General features: G+C 37.0%; 1 protein-coding gene and 1 non-coding gene across 10 annotated transcripts in view; both read right to left on the reverse strand.

Annotated features, from left to right (window-relative positions):
• Nucleotides 1-18297, reverse strand: part of CASK (calcium/calmodulin dependent serine protein kinase) — a 507330-nt gene that overhangs the window by 262292 nt on the left and 226741 nt on the right. The window lies entirely within an intron of this gene.
• On the reverse strand, nt 10151-10257 carry LOC128578760 (U6 spliceosomal RNA). Its single transcript, XR_008377891.1, has one exon. It is a non-coding gene; the product is annotated as a U6 spliceosomal RNA (small nuclear RNA).

Below are 18297 nucleotides of genomic sequence, written 5' to 3' on the forward strand. Positions count from 1 at the left end.
GCCAATATCATATTGAATGGAGTTAAATTGGAATCATTTCCACTCAGATCAGGAACCAGACAAGGCTGCCCATTGTCTCCATTGCTTTTTAACATTGTAATGGAAGTTTTAGCCATCGCAATTAGGGAAGAAAAGGTGATCAAGGGTATCCATATAGGGTCAGAAGAGATCAAACTTTCTCTCTTCGCAGATAATATGATTGTATATCTGGAAAACACTAGGGACTCTACTACAAAACTCTTAGAAGTGATCAAGGAATACAGCAGCGTCTCAGGTTACAAAATCAACATTCATAAATTGGTAGCCTTTATATAAACCAACAACAGTCAAGTTGAAAAAACAATTAAGGACTCTATCCCATTCACAGTAGTGCCAAAGAAGATGAAATACTTGGGAGTTTATCTAACAAAGGACGTGAAAGATCTATATAAAGAGAACTATGAAACTCTAAGAAAAGAGATAGCTGAGAATGTTAACAAATGGAAAAATATACCACGCTCATGGTTGGGAAGAATCAACATTGTTAAAATGTCCATACTACCCAAAGCAATATACAATTTCAACACAATCCCCATTAAAGCTCTACTGTCATACTTTAAAGATCTTGAAAAAACAATACTTCATTTTATATGGAATCAGAAAAAACCTCGAATAGCCAAGACATTACTCAGAAATAAAAACAAAGCAGGAGGAATCACACTACCAGACCTCAGTCTATACTACAAATCGATAATGATCAAAACAGCATGGTACTGGCACAAAAACAGAGAAGTAGATGTCTGGAAGAGAATAGAGAACCAAGAGATGAATCCAGCTAATTACCGTTATTTAATCTTTGACAAGCCAATTAAAAACATTCAGTGGGGAAAAGATTCCCTATTTAACAAATGGTGCTGGGTGAACTGGCTGGCAACCTGTAGAAGACTGCAACTGGACCCACACCTCTCACTATTAACCAAGATAGACTCTTACTGGATTAAAGATTTAAACTTAAGACATGAAACTATAAAAATACTAGAAGAGAGTGCAGGGAAAACCCTTGAAGAAATTGGGTTGGGCCAGTTTTTCATGAGAAGGACCCCCTAGGCAATTGAAGCTGCTTCAAAAATACACTATTGGGACTTGATCAAACTAAAAAGCTTCAGCCCAGCCAAGAACACAGTAAGTAAAGCAAGCAAACAGCCCTCAGAATGGGAGAAGATATTTGCAGTGTATATCTCCAACAAAGGTTTAATAACCAGAATCCACAGAGAACTCAAACGCATTAGCAAGAAAAGAACAAGGGATCCCATCGCAGGCTGGGCAAGGGACTTGAAGAGAAACTTCTCTGAAGAAGACAGGCACATGGCCTTCAGACATATGAAAAAATGCTCATCATCTTTAATCATCAGAGAAATGCAAATCAAAACTACTCTGAGATATCATCTAACTCCAGTGAGACTAGCCTATATCACAAAATCCCAAGACCAGAGATGTTGGCGTGGATGTGGAGAAAAGGGAACACTTTTGCACTGCTGGTGGGAATGCAAATTAATACATTCCTTTTGGAAAGAGATATGGAGAACACTTAGAGATCTAAAAATAGATCTGCCATTCAAGCCTGTAATCCCTCTTACTGGGCATATACCCAGAAGACCAAAAATCACATCATAACAAAGATATTTGTATCAGAATATTTATTGCAGCCCTATTCATAATTGCTAAGTCATGGAAAAAGCCCAAGTGCCCATCGATCCACGAATGGATTAATAAATTGTGGTATATGTACACCATGGAATATTATGCAGCCTTAAAAAAGATGGAGACTTTACCTCTTTCATGTTTACATGGATGGAGCTGGAACATATTCTTCTTAGTAAAGTGTCTCAAGAATGGAAGAAAAAGTATCCAATGTACTCACCCTTATTATGAAACTAATGTAGGACCTTCACATGAAACCTATAACCCAGTTACAACCTAAGAATAGGAGAAGGGGGAAAGGGAGGGGAGGGAGGGGGGAGGTAGATGGAGGGAGGGGGATTAATGGGATTACACCTGCGGTGCATCTTACAAGGGTATATGTGAATCTTAGTAAATGTGGAATGTAAAGGTCTTAGCAAAATAACTAAGAAAATGCCAGGAAAGCTATGTTAACTAGTGTGATGAAAATGTGTCAAATGGTCTATGAACCAAGTGTATGGTGCCCCATGATCATACTAATGTACACAACTATGATTTAATATAAAAAAAATAAAAAGAGAAGGAAAATGGGTGCATCTGGCAACTGAGGTAATCTGTGACCAATAAGAAGTGAACAAGAATAGCTAAAGGGGACCAATGAAAAGCTTTGTAGATAATTATAGGAGGGGTTAAGATAAGATACTTAGCTTTCATGTGAAAGCCATAAATTAGTTTCATAGTAGGGCTGAGTACATTGGATACTTTTTCTTCCATTCTTGAGATACTTTACTAAGAAGAATATGTTCCAGCTCCATCCATGTAAACATGAAAGAGGTAAAGTCTCCATCTTTCTTTAAGGCCGCATAATATTCCATGGTGTACATATAACACGATTTACTAATCCATTTGTGGATCGGTGATTTCTCTGATTGTAAAAGTGATTTCATATAACACATCAGTGTTTAATTATAATTTGTATGGTGCCCCATGATCACATTGATGTACACAGCTATGATTTAATTAAAAAAAAATGGAAAAAAAAAAAGATAAGATACTTAAATTTGTATGCTGCCTTTGTGTGGTGTCTCCTCTTACTTGCAAGGGGGACCTTTTCCTAATCTCTGGGAAAGTCCATGCTTCACTTTAAATAAATTGTGCGTCTTTCTCCACTACATTGGAGTTCCAGCTGCTTTATTTCCACTCCCCTTTAACTTGGCTGAACTTGAAAGTTCTGCTGAGTGACCAGAACAGGTTGATTGGACAGCTCAAGGATCTCAGAGATCCCTGACAGTGAATTCATTTCTGAGAGGGAAGTCATGCACATACAACCTTTTTATACTCCTCCCCCACTTAACCTAGTCCATACTTAAGTGAATCTGGCTTAAGTTTCATTCAGTATACGTTTATTCAGCATCTGCTATCTGTAGAGGATAGACCAGTTATGCCAATATCCCATCTTCTAAGAGCCTACATTACAAAAGGGGAGATAAAGAAAGTCTTCATGGAGTAGGCAGACTCTGACATGAGCCTGCAATAAGAGTAGTGGGGAGAGGGAGAAGAGGAGAGGATGAGAATGAAAATGAGGGTGACAGCACAGGGGATTGGTGGTGAGTACATGGTAGTTAAGAAGAGATCAGCATCTTTAAAGCATCTCTTTTGACAAACAACCACAAGGCCCAGAAATGAGTCAACACTGTGAGTGGTTTTGGGTAGATCTGGGAATGTTTGAGGTGCTAAAGTTCTCCTTTCCCAATATACTATAAACAGGATATAATCTTTCAGTAGGAACCTGGACAGGGACCAGAAAAGGTACTTAAACAGGATTGTAACTAAGATATGCACATAGATAGAGACCTTCATATTTTCAATGGAGAAAGCATATATTCACTGTAATGGGAACTTAATTGCTTAATAAAGCAATTCTGATATATTGTCAAAAACATTAAAATGATCGAGCATATCCTAAATGCCTATTTACCGATTGCATTTCTTTTGGTGGAAACACTCTGTTCTTGCCCATTTGTGTATGAAGCTTAATATCTTCCCTTACACTGACATGACCTCTTTATGTTCAATGTAATGTAACCCTTTTATGTCAATATCGAAACAAATTAATTTTCTAGTGTTTTCAATTTTGTTAAATATATTGATGTTTTCCTTTGTGAATTCTAGTCCTTGGAAGTTTTAAAAGCTCTCTAAAGATACGTTAAATAATTTTATCTTTTGCTAGCTTTCCTATGATTTGATTAGCATATATAAACTCTATTCTGTCTGCAGTTTTTTTTGGTTTTTGGCCGGGGCTAGGTTTGAACCCGCCACCTCCGGCATATGGGACCGGCACCCTACTCCTTGAGCCACAGGCGCCGCCCTGCAGTTTTCTTATTTATATTTATGTGTGTGGGGAAGGTGAATCTAAATTGACTTCTGAATTGTTAACTAGTTTTGTTAAGACTTTTTAAAGATCTTTCTTTCTTTATTATATTTACTAAACTTTATTAGATGTACTGCTGAAAGGATTCCTTTAAAGAGAAATGCTTGCTGCTGCCTGGCTGGCAAACTGTTTTTTTCCTCTGCCCTGTACCCTTAAGTGAATCTGATACCATGTGTGGTCTATTGGGTTGATGTTTAGTAGAATTTAAGAAGACCACCCTGATGAGTGCTGCAGATTATTGATAATGTCTGAATGGGATTTCTCACAGCTCACTGAGGGGATGAAAGTACCAAGAAGGTCTTCAGCTGAGAGTGAGTAGACAAATGGAGGCAGGACACCAAAAGAAGAGAAAGGTCATCTCCAGAGAGAAGGCAGAGCATGTTGAACAAATTCTTTTACCTCAAAATTTTGCCTGGGACCACCAGTAGGATACAGATTCAAAGTTGTTTTGGCACATATACCCTAGGTGGCCTCCCTTACTTTTCCAGGGCCTAGGGCAAGTATGCAAATGGAAGTCCATGGTACCATATGTCTAAATATTTAAAAGTTATACATCAAACTTACAAACTTTACAAACTGCTAAATACACATATTAATATGTACTAACCTTCCACCTTGACAAATAGGTCACCACAACGACCTGAAATGTTAGGTTCTATTAAGAATTCTTTTCCTTTTTCTTTTCTTTTCTTTCTTTTTATTTGCGACAGAGCCTCAAGCTGTTGCCCTGGGTAAAGTGCCTTGGCATCACAGCTCACAGCAACCTCCAACTCCTGGGCTCAAGGGATTCTCCTGCCTCTGGCTCCCAAGTAGCTGGGACTACAGGCACCCGCCACAACGTCCGGCTATTTTTTGGTTGCAGGTTGCAGCTGTCATTGTTGTTTGGTGTGTCCGGGCTGGATTCGAACCCGCCAGCTCAGGTTTATGTGGCTGGCATCTTAGCCACTTGAGCCACAGGTGCTGAACCAAGAAATCTTTACTAGGCATCTACCCAGAAGAAAAAAAATCATTTATATCATAAGCACATGTGCACTAGACTGTTTATTGCAACTCAATTTATAATCGCCAAAATGCGGGGAAACAACCTAAATGCCCACCAACCTAGGAATGAATTAACAAGCTGTGAGATACACACACACACACACACACACTCCATGGAATTACTATTTAGATATGAAAAAGGTAGAGACTTTATATCTTTTGTATTAACTTGGATTGAGTTGGAACATTCTTCTTAGTAAAGCATCACAAGAATGGAGAAACAAGAATTCAATGTACTCAATTCTAATATGAATGCAGTAGATGAGCTACTACAAGTAGGGGTAGGGGAAGGAGGGAGTGGGTAGAGGGGAGGAGGGTAGGGGATGGGGGTTATGGTGTATGGCACACCTCTTGTGTTGCGTGACCAGAGACACGAACGAACAGCAGCTTTGCTGTGGGTTCCAAACATATCCTACATCTTGGGGACAGGACACAATTATAAGAGGGACTTTACCTAACAAATACAATCAGTATAACCTAATTCTTTGTACCCTCAATGAATCCCAACAATAAAAAAGAAAAGAAAAAGAATTATTTGGTTCCTAAGAGTTCCTCCCCAGAACATGACATCTTAGATATTGGCCCTTTGCCTGCCTGCCTGCCTTCCCCCCGCCCTCATACCTTCAGCTCCATCCCTAATCTTAGAGCCTTCCTAGGCTATGGCTGATATTCTAGGTATAAGAGGTACCAGTCCAAGCACATATTTTACAACCACTGAATAAGGCCCCTAATTCCCCATCTTATAATGGTGTCTTCTGCCATTCCTCATCTACTCATTTCTGGTACAGTTGTCCCTTGGTATCAGTGGAGGATTGGTTCGAGGAATCCCCTCTCCTCTTTGAATACCAAAATCTGCAGATGCTCAACTCCCTGATATAAAATGGCTTAGTATTTGCATATAACCTACACACATTACCCTGCATACTTTAAATCATCTCTACATTACTTATAATACCTAATACAAAGTAAATACCATGTAAATACCACACTTTAAAATATGTTTTTACTATTGTGTTATTTATTTTTATTTTTTGAATATTTTTCAATTGAATTTAAGGATATAGGACTTATGGATATAGAGGGCCAACTCTACAGAATTTTGGGTCAGTTAAGGTTCTTAGTTACAAGAAGCATAAATGAACTCTGATGGTTTTAACCAGAAAGGGAGTTTATTAATAGGACACTGGACTGCTCATAGAATAGTAGAGAGGTCTGTAAACCAAGAGTGGTGCTATGCAGTCCCCTAACCCTAAACAGATCTGATGAGGGCACCACTGCAGCTGTCCTTCCTACACAACTGCTGTAGCCTGCACCACTGTTCCTGCTAATGTTACACGTTGGAGTCCATTCCAAGTGCTACTACTACAACTATCCCTGGAATCTTCCATCCTGCCACCTAAGAGTGGTCTGTGTTTTTTGTCACTGGCTATTACATGGGTGGATGTGTCTGGCTCATGCAACATATGTTACATGCCCATATCATAACTACCAAGGAGAGCAAGTATTTGACACTTTTAGCTTCACAGGGCTTTGTCCCCTATCAAGAATCTTAAGATGATGGCTTCTCCAAATACTGGAAGAGGGTTCTGATGTTGGAATAACCAAAAACAATGAGAAATGCCCTCTATACATTAGTTCTAGACTCAAGTCTATCTGTAACTGCCTGTCAAACCTTGATCATGACACTTACTTAGCCTTTCTGGGTCGACAATGACTTTTCAATAAAATGATGAGATTGGCTTAGTAATCTCTCAGGTTTCTATCTGTATCATACAAAATTTTGTTTCTTTGAAAAAAAGAATAGCCTGAAAGATTTTGCTACTTTTAAAATTTAAATGTAGTGTAACATAATGTTTATCAAGTTTTAGAAACTGAGGATTGTTCTAATGTCCATCTAGATATCAAAGATTGATTTGCCACCATTTCTAGGGTCCCACCACATTTGCAATTATCCAGTTGCTTATAGGAGGCAAGAGCTCAAGACCACTAATCAATGTTGTTTGACAATGGTGCCTCCTAGTGGATAAAGAAACTCTAGCTGCAAGGGATAGCAAACTGTAAGATAAGATCAGATCAGTTATTTATGTTAATATACCCCTCTGTTTGGCTTTCTAAAATTCCCAGAAAAAAAGGAAGGCAGATGAGAGCAACAGCCCCTGTTCTGTTTTACCACATAGGAACTTTACTGTTATCTCTTGTTGTTCTTACTAATCCTCACAGCTAAATCCTACCCTCCCCAACCTCTAATGCTAAAATGATGGGGAAGAACCTCCAGATACAAATCACAATGTGTTACATTCTTAGATGTGTTACAATCTTAGAACTGGAAGTATAATTAATTTTAAAACTTGCTTTAGGTTAGTAATTAATTAATGGCAGATAGGACTAGAACCTTAGTCTCTTGCTTTCAGCCCACTGTACAACTCCATGTTTCCTGCTCACCATTCTGAAGGAGGGAGTTGTCCTTGCCTTAACATGGACTTCAGGGGTTACTGAGAGAATGGTGACATTCTATTTCTTCAAGGGGACTTTTTTTTTAATTACTGCAAATTTTCACAAGTTTTTTCCCAGCAGACCAGGAGATAGACAGGGTTTCATGGTGCTAGGTAGGACTAAGTTTCCAAGATACTATTGTTTCTCCATTCAAAATGAGATCTGTAGAGTTCAACTAAGACACTGGTTACTGAATGGCCCCAGTTATGCTTGCAAAGGTCTAAGTGTCCAAAAGCCCAGGTCCTCTCCACTCAAATCTCTTGACTTTATTCATTGTAAAAAAACAAGCTGTGTAACCTACTTTACATGCAATTATTTATTACATGTAATTTATCTACTAGATGTTAGTTCCGTTGGTTTAAACAACTATTTTTTAATTTTTTTAGACCTTTGATCTAGTCCTCCTTACTTTTTCCGGTGGGAGTTGGCCACCTAGGCAAATCAATCATAATCACTGTATCAGTTTGCTTTCTATCCTGCATGAATTCTTGTAACTCTGATATGGATGAGTATTTATGATTTTTCTCTAATTCTCTCTAGCTCTTCTTTCTATTTTTCTCTCTTTGCTATGCAAAGCCTTCTTTTCATTCAGAGGCAGGTTCATCATTGCCGCCCTTGCCACCACTGACAGTAAAGCTCCTGGTCTTTAGGAAAGGAAGTACCCTTCAAACAATATAGATATGAAAACTGCAACAGGTTACTTTTAGTTGCTTGTACAATTCAAGGAATGGGGGCCATTCTTTGACAGTTCTACTTCCGGCATAACTTCTGTTTATCTGTTTCACAGAATATCCATAGAGCTATAAAAAGTCATGTCAGCTGTGATGTGACCTTGCCGATGAGGAAAGTAGGCTAATTTGAAAAACGATCTCACCATGAACAAACACACCAGAGATTATAAAATAATCACACAGTTAATCATTAGTTTTCTGTTTTCATTTCACTGCCATTTGTACTCTGAAATCAAACTAGCTGGTGTAACTCTCACCTCCAGGCAAGTTCCTAGCTAAAATGAAAATATTAATGTCGGTAATTATAAACTACAGATGTATATAGATATAAATAAAAACAAAGGCATAAGCACAGGTAAATGCTCAAAATTAACTTGTTCCACCTTAGCAAAAAATAAAAAGGGAACCATTATTGTGTCCTCAGGAGAAACTCCCATATGCCCATGAATTATTTCTAGACATTACCAAGAAAAAAATAGGAGTCCTTGAATGTTCAAAGCACATCATGGCCAATTTGCACACAGCAACAAAACTCTTTACATGGACAAATAAAGCCAGTGGTTAACTAAAATGATACTTGAGGAAGACATGGATACTTAAATTTATTATCCTCATAGACTATGATTTTTTAATATTAGTCACTCTTCTGGAATAAGATACTGAAGATTCTTGAAACTTACAAGGTCAGAAGATAAATTATCCAGATCGCAAAATTATCACATTTCACTGGTTTATCATTTGTTTCTTTATTATACAACATGAATAGATATCTTTCTAGTCTATAATAACAGTTTTTGTACCACCTAAGCAAATCTCTTAAAGCAATGTAAAATATGTTGTTTTATTATTATAGTCTGGCTTCTGGTGCCAAATTTGCATCAATTAGTATAGCCTCGAAGATTTACTAAGCATTTAACTATGTGATAAGCACCATTTTAAGTACTTTACAAGTAGTAATTTATTTCATTCTCATAATAACACTAGGAGATTGGTACTATTTTACAGATAAGGAAATCGAGGCTTAAGAAAAATGTCATATAATTTGTTCGAGGTCACAGAGTTACAGAGTAGCAGAGCCAGATTTGACTAAGGCAATCTGGGTCCAGGTTCCTGAGCTCTTTCGTAACTTCTAATCCTGAGGCACACAAATAGAATTTATGACAGTGACAGTAAACATGATGGTAACATGTTCTAGTGTGATTAGCGGAGTACTTTCACATTTCATTTCACTCTCACACGTTGAGAGGATAGAAAGTGAGGTGCCAAGAGGTGAAATGGATCAGGTGCTAATGGTAATGACTACTAAAGTCTTATCTTTAGCCCCACTTCTCCTGGAGATCAGACTCATGTAGACAGTTTGATTAGACATCTACAACAAACTCAAATGATCCAAGAATTAATTAGTAATTTTCTTCCTCAAACATAATTTTTATCTGAAGTGATCATGTTTGTTCAATTAGGAAAGTTTTGGGCTACCATCTCTTTTAAGTAAAGCTCCTCCATCTCATCAGACCCTCTATGCTAGAATTCCTGTTCATGTACATTAGATATTTTAAATCTGGCCTCCATTACTCTCAGCTTCTCTTTCATACTTATCATCTTTATTTAACTGTGCTTTTGTCTATCTTGGTTCTTTGATACTGTCTTTCAACTTAGCCATATTCATTCCAAAGACAGATAGACAAACAGGTGCATGCAATTGACCTTAGTGGGTTATTGAGAGGAATTAAGAGACAATTAAAAAAGTGTAAAGTATAGCACATAGTTACAAACATCACCAATGGCTTTTTTCAATCTTAATATGGACTACTTCGCAAATTTGCATGTCATCTTTCTGTAGGGGTCATGCTAATCTTCTCTGTATTGCTCAAATTTTAGTCTGGGTGCTGCTGAAGTGAGCACACCAATGGTTTTATTACATGTCCAGACTTATCTTCAGTCATTCTCTCATCTTGCACCTTGTTCCAAAATCATAGCCCACCATTACTAGTAGTGCCCCAACCACACAAGCTGACTCATATTTCCAGCCATTCCATGTGCTCTTTGCCCTGCCTATGATGTCTATCACCTTTCCCACTCATGTAGTCAACTTGCCATCTATATTCTATTAGACTCACTCATCTAGAACTTAGGGCCAAGCGTGGAAACAGCAGTGGGGTTTTATTTACCCCTGTCTGAACACAGAACAGATTCGTGATTCAAAAGAGTTATTCACAGAGGGTCAGGTCAGCAATTTAGGATACTTAGTTCTAGAAAAGAAAAATAGAGGGAAATTGAGACAATCATAAATCCATTCACTCATTCATGTGTTTTTTTCCTCTGGAATGTGAAGTAAAAAATTATGTGGGCTTCAAGGTCAAGCAAATTTGGAAACTGGGGAGCCTGTTTTGGGGTTATGCCCAAGCTCTTGAATAAATAGGGAAAGCTGGTCTTTCCAGAGCACAGTAGATGCAAAACTCTGAGGAAATAAGAGAGTAGTAACTTCAGCTCATGAGGTTCCCCCCCCCAGTTCCTATGAGGCCTGCTTCATTCTGTTTTGTCTTTTTTTTTAACCATCTACAAATATTTATTTTTTTTCAATCCAAATAACCCATTCTGTTTTCTTTCTTTAAATTTCATGAGATTTTTATATCTTTACAAAATCTTTGCTAATTTCATCTAGTTTCATCTCTTCCATTACCACATGGCAAACTCTTAATCATCTTCAGGTCACAGCATCAGCCCCTCTGTGATGGCTTTTTCTTTTCCTCTTTTCCTCTCATTGTAAGTGTGTCCACGTCTAGCCATCTTTGTCTTGAGATTCTAGCTATATGTCACAGATAATAGGTATTAAGAAACAAAATTATTAAATAAAGTTGGTGGCAGAGCAAGGACAACAGCATAGGCCTCTCCATTTGTCTTCTAATGTTCTTTCACTCACTATATCCCTCACTAAGGAAATGAGATATCAGATAGGAATACCAAATGGCAGCAAAAATATACTAATAGATACTGAATCAGGCACACATGTCTTAGAAATGAGCCAGAATGGGATGTATATAGCATGAACGTTGGACATTGGTTAAGAATACTGGAGTTTAGTGAAGGACGGAACCAAGAAGCACTCAAATCCTTCATTTTCCTATAGTATTGTTCTTGACATACTCTTTTACCTGGCTTCTGTGACCCCTTGCTGTTGTGATTTTTCTTCTATCTCTTCAGCTATTCCCTGTCTATCTCATTAGCTTGTTTTTGCTCCTGTTCTAAAACTTTTAAAATTTGGGAGAACCTCAATCTTCTTTTCCCTTTACATACTCTTCCAAATCATCTAAATAGCAACCATTTTCAACTATCCAAGATCTCTGTGTTCCTAATCTACATATCCAACTTTCTATTTAACAATTTCATTCAGATGTACTACAGAGACTTCAAACTCAACATGTCCAATGTATTTCATCATCTACTTCCAGGGTTGCCCAGGTTAGTAAGTGGCACCACCAAATATCAAGTGCTCATGCTAGAGATGTAGTGACAAGTTTGACTCCTACTCCTTCTTTACTTCATTTATCCAATCATCAAATCCTGCATCTTCTAATTCCTAAATATCTGCAAACTATATTCACTTCCTTTGCTCTTTACTCACACCAATCTATCCTAGCCATCTATGTCCACATTGAACCACTGTGATGGTCTTTTAATTTACCCTACATCCAAATGTGCTCCTAGCCAAAAAAGTTCTTTAAAAATGGTGATCTGATCATATGCCTTGTGATAGTATCCATCCATATTTTTAAGATAAATCCTAAAATCCTTCCCATGTCTTAAAAAGGCCCATCAAGATCTTGCTCCCATTTCCTATGAACCTCATGAGTCCTCAATGGTGTACATAAGAAAGATGAAGAATAACTTTAGATTAAGTATTATTTTAAGAGGCTATCTTTTACAAGTATATCTTTTACATCTTGTAAGATTTAATGACACTGCCTATTTACTACAAAGTAAACAACCAGAAGAAGGACAAACAGCCTTATCTCTACTTCTGAGTATTACAAATGGTCTTGGACCCAGTGACCTTACAACGATAAGAAGTCTACTCTAGTTAATAGCATTCTCGTCAAGTTCACAGATATGAACAAGGGCCATAAAATACATCAGAATTTATCTATGACTCTTTGTCCAGACTTGTAGATATGATTACAGTTTTACAATGAAGTAAGGTATACACTAAGTAATATGACTAAGAGGTTAGTACAGTTCTTTAAATCACAATTAAAGCCTATAAACTTCATACAATGATAATCAGAATGCAAAGTAGCATAACATTTATGCAAGGAATTTGACATTAGCAATAGTATGAAATGATATATGTACAAGGATTTTCATGTAACAGAAGACAGCAAATAATCCAAATGTCCATTAATAGGGGAATGGTTTAATAAACTGTTCTATGCCATAATGGACTATTAAGCAGGTATAAATGGGAATGAAAAAGATGTCTACACACTGCTATGGAGTGATTCCCAGTGTTTTCATATTGTTAAATTAAAATGAAATCAAGCTTTAAAGGAGCATATATGGCAGTGTTTTAGAAGGGGGGGTGGTATAAAAAATATACACATATCTTCTTATATTTTTAAACAAAAATAAAAGAAAAACTAATTTTAAAAATAGTTTTCTCTAGGGCAAGAAGGTGAATGTTTACAGCGATGCAAACAAAAATGCATTGGTCAATCTTGTTTTACCTGTATTCAGTCTAAGACCCACGACCACCATTTGCCTGATTTTGAGGCAAATCCCAGACATCAATAACATGTTATACATATATACTTCAGTCCTTATCTCCAAAATGTAAGGGCTCTTCATTGTAACATAACCACAGTGCCAAAATTACACATTAAAAACTAGTCTCATGGGCAGCACCTGTGGCTCAAAGGAGTAGGGTGCTGGCCCCATATGCCGGCGGTAGCAGGTTCAAACCCAGCCCCGGCCAAAAACTGCAACAAACAAACAAACAACAACAACAACAAAACCCCCAAAATCCCCCAAACTAGTCTCATATTAATTGGAAATAAAAAAATTCAAAAAATCCCTAAGAATTCCTTATTATCTAATAACTATCTTATAAATATACATTTGTTATTGCTACTTTAAACAGGAGATAATAGTATAAACTTATGGTTTCTTTTTTAAGTAAAGAAAACTTTTTATTTTAGAATAACATAAAACCTGCAAAGGGTGGTGCCTATGGCTCAGTGAGTAGGGCACTGGCCCCATATACCAAGGGTGGCGGGTTTGAACCCAGCCCCAGCCAAACTGCAACAAAAAATAGCTGGGCATTGTGGTGGGCACCTGTAGTCCCAGCTACCTGGGAGGCTGAAGCAAGAGAATCGCCTAAGCCCAAGAGTTGGAGGTTGCTGTGAGCTGTGATGCCACAGCACTCTACCGAGAGCGACAAAGTGAGACTTTGTCTCTAAAAAAATAAATAAAATAAAATAAAATAAAATAAAATAAAATAAAAAAAATAAAATAAAATACCCTGCAAAGATAGCACAGTTGAACCTTAAACAATACTGAACTGTGTGGGTCCACTTATGTGTAAGTATTTGTGGGATGCAAAACTTGTGCATATGAAAGGCTGACTGTTTTGTTTTTTGTTTTTTTTGAGACAGAGTCTCAAGCTGTTGCTCTGGTTAGAGTGCCATGGCATGCTAGCTCACAGCAACTTCAAACTCTTAGGCTCAAGCGATCCTCTTGCCTCAGTTTTTCTATTTGTAGAACTCATGAGCTCAAGCAATCCACCCGCCTTGGCCTACCAGAGTGCTAGGATTACGGGAGTGAGTCACCGCGCCTGGCCTGGAAGGCTGACTTTTTAACTATGAGACTTGAGATATGCAGATTTAGCTATTCTTGAGGGTCCTGGAACCAAACCCCTGTGTTTACTGAGGGACAACTGTACATAGAATTCTTTCATAACCCTCCGCCAACTAATGTTATTATCTTAGGTAAATATAGTACATTTATCAAAACTAAGAGTAACACTGATATATTAATATTAACTAAACTCCAGACTTTATTTGTACTTCACCAGTTTGTTGACTAATGTACTTTTTCTGTTGCAAGACTCCATTCAGGATTCTACATTGTATTTAGTCATCATGTCTCCTTAGTCTCCTCTGGTCTATGATAGTTGCTCAGTCTTTCCTTGTTTTTCATAACCTTGATAGAGTACTGACCAGGTATTTTATAAAATGTCCCTCAATTTGGGTTTGGATGATATCTTTCTCTTGCCTCTGTAAGAATTACGCTTTTTTGGGGGGAAGATTATCAAAAGTAAAATGCCCTTCTCATCACATCATATCAGGGGATAGATGATATCCATATTACTTATCACTAGTGATGTTAATTTGGTCACTTAGTAAAGACAGCATCTGTCAGTTCGCTCTGCTATAAAGTTACTATTTTCCTTCCCGTATTTTGTTCTTTGAAACAAAATCACCAAGTCCAGCACACAGTTAAGGGAGAAGGGAGATTATCTACACTTAGTACTTGGAATTCTTCTGTAAGAAAGATTTTTCTTTCCCTCTCCCATGTATTTATTTATTTATTTGTATAATTATTCCTTATATCAGTATGGACACATATGTATGTTTATTTTATACTTAGAGTTATAACCTAATACTATGCTATTTTTTTTTTTTTTTGCTCAAGTTATTCTAGTTATGGCCATTGGAAATGGTTTCATGTTGGTTCCTTTTTGTCTCTGACATGCCTCCTTTGAACACTTCCTTACGTTCAAGTACTCTAATATGCTTCAGGCTTATCTTATATTTTCTCTGCCTCAGTCCAAGAACTAATAATCATTTCTTAAAGGAACTCCAGGCTCCTATTAGAGGAGGATATTTAGAAACAAAGATCTAGGGGTAGATATGCTCATTACTACTGGAATATCACTGCTTTCAGCTCTCTTAAGTGGACAGCACTAGGAAATATATGTATGTGTACTTACTTGTGTGTGTAAATATATCTGTAATTACTTCTGTATATATCTCTGTGTGCGTGTACATACAAATCAAATATAAGGTCATTCTGCTGTCTCCAACACTAATCCAGCACCATTCCAGTACCAAAGAGTTTATTCTTGCCTTCTCTCTTGTTTATGTGTAACTTACTCTGACAGAATTTTAATGTTCTGCAAATTAAAAAAAAAATCAATAAGCAGAATAAAACAGGCAAATTTGGGGAAAATATTTACAAATACATGAAAAAGGTAAATATCCTTAGTAAACAAAGAATTCTTTCAACTAAACAACTGAAGAACTAAAGACAACTAAATAATAAAGAAAGTGACTAGATGAAAAACAGATGGGGAAACATACTTTTGAAAATATTTGACTGCACTAATAACAAAAAAATGCAAATTAAAACAAAACATCATTTTGACCTATCAAAATGCAAACATGGACATTCTCCTCTACCATTGGCGTGAATATAAATTGGTGGGTAACTCTTTATGGAGAGAATTATAAAATTACATAAAAAGACTTTTAAATATATTATTAGAGTTCTGCTTCAGTTAATGGAGGACTATATGATAACTCCCATTGAAGACAACTAAGTAAGTTGGAAAAAAAACATGAAAGCATCGAAGTATTAACCAAATTGTCAGGAATGTCTCTGAGATCTAGGAGAGAATGGCAATTCAGAGAGATCTGGCCAAGAATCACAGTCCTATTTGACCTGAGGACATTTGCTTAAGTCTCAGTGAAAGCAAGTCAGAATTCAGGGGAATTTGAAAGAGTCTACTCTCTAGCATTGAACTGGAGTGAACTATAAGCAGTCAGTTCCTTCAGACTTGCATCCTGACTTTACTTCTAAGTGGCCCTGAAAATCTAAGCCTTGAGCCTTGATTAAGATAGACCTCAAGCTGTTAATGCCAGTAAGTTCCCAGTAGAACCAAATAAAAATTTCTCTCTGGAGGAAAAAAACATCATCCTAGGGCAAAAATTTTCAATGTAATTCCCAGCACAATGAAAATGAATCAGGTATGTGAATAAATAAGAGATTTTTGACCAAGAACCAGCAAAAATAATAGATGGTAATGGCAAACCCACAGGGATTCATATACTGAGATCATTCAACACAACTTATCCAACAATGAAGCTTACTATGTCCCAGAACATAAAAGCGGAACTTGAACGTTTTGGCAAGAAAATGAAAGTAAAAAGTAATACAGTAGGGTTATAAAAGGAAATAGAAACTATAAAACTAAAAAAACAATCAAAATTAAAAATTCCGTAAATAGATTAACAACAGATCAGACAATGTGGAAGAGAACATTAGAGGACTGAAAGAGTGGACAGAAGAAACAGAACAAAGTATGAAGAAAAAACATGCAAAATACAGGAAGGAAGGTGGCAGACAGAGAAAATACCACAAAATATACTTCTACTTATATTTAATATGGTCACAAAGATGATGAGAGAGAGAAGATCAGAGGCAATATCAGAAGAGATAATGGTTAAGGATTGTGTATAACCACAGATAATATCAACACACAGATTAAAGAAACTTGAATTTAAGGCAAGATGAAAATACACATATACACATATACGAACACTCTTAAGACACATCACAGACAAAACTACAGAAAACAAAAGATGAAAAAAAATTTTAATAACTTGAGAAATAAAGACAGATTACCCTCAGAGAAGTGACAGGCTGCTAGCTGAATTTTCTTTTCTTTTTTTTTTGTAGAGACAGAGTCTCACTGTACTGCCCTCGGGTAGAGTGCCGTGGTGTCACACGGCTCACAACAACCTCTAACTCTTGGGCTTACGTGATTCTCTTGCCTCAGCTTCCCGAGCAGCTGGGACTACAGGCGCCTGCCACAACGCCCGGCTATTTTTTTGTTGCAGTTTGGCCGGGGCTGGGTTTGAACCCACCACCCTCGGCATATGGGGCCGGCGCCCTACTCACTGAGCCACAGGCGCCGCCCATGCTAGCTGAATTTTCAACATCAATGGGTACTAAAAGATAGTAGAATGGTATATAATGGAAAAAAATGCCAATCTAAAATTCTTTGCCATGTCAAATCTATGAAGTGTAGAGTATAAATGTCTTAACACGATAATTAAGTGAGGTGAAGGCTATGTTAACCAGTTTGATATAAGTATTCCAAATTATATATAAAATCAGCACATTGTACCCCATAAATGCATCAATGTATACAGCTATGATTTAATAAAATAAAAAAAAGACTAAAGGGACGGCTGTGTGCAGTGGCTCACGCCTGTAATCCTAGCACTCTGGGAAGCCTAGGCAGGTGGATTGCTTGAGCTCATGAGTTAGAGACCAGCCTGAGCAAAAGCGAGAGCCTGTCTCTACTAAAAAGAGAAAATCTGAGGCAAGACGATCTCTTGCGCTTAAGAGTTTGAGTTTGCTGTGAGCTATGATACTATAGCACTCTATAAATGGAAAGTTTATACCCAGTGGACTGACACAAGGAAAGCTAACTCAGATAAAACCTTAGAGATGCTGAAAGAATAAAAAACACAGAAAGGAAAAGTGTGTGGTTAATCTAAATAAATAAAGATAATTAAAGAAATACATCCATATATATAAATATATGAAAAACAGCCTATGAGTCAAGGAAGGCATTATAAGAAATTAATGTGCTCTACAGTACTTGCACTATTCAGGAGGACAATAATGGTATTAATATCAGAATTTGATGCATTAGAGAGTATATTGTAATTTCTGGGATACATACTAAGATAACAGCAAAGTGCTTAAATTTCCAAATTGCTAGATGGAAAATGGAATGATAAAAATATTCAATTGATCCAAATAAATCAATGCAAGAAAGGAAAAGAAACAAGCAATAGATGGTGCAAACAGCACATAAGAAGGCTACAGATGTAAATCAAAATACACCAAAATTTAATTAAATATACATTAAATATA

Source organism: Nycticebus coucang, chromosome X (assembly GCF_027406575.1).
Source record: "Nycticebus coucang isolate mNycCou1 chromosome X, mNycCou1.pri, whole genome shotgun sequence".
Taxonomy (NCBI): Eukaryota; Metazoa; Chordata; class Mammalia; order Primates; family Lorisidae; genus Nycticebus; species Nycticebus coucang.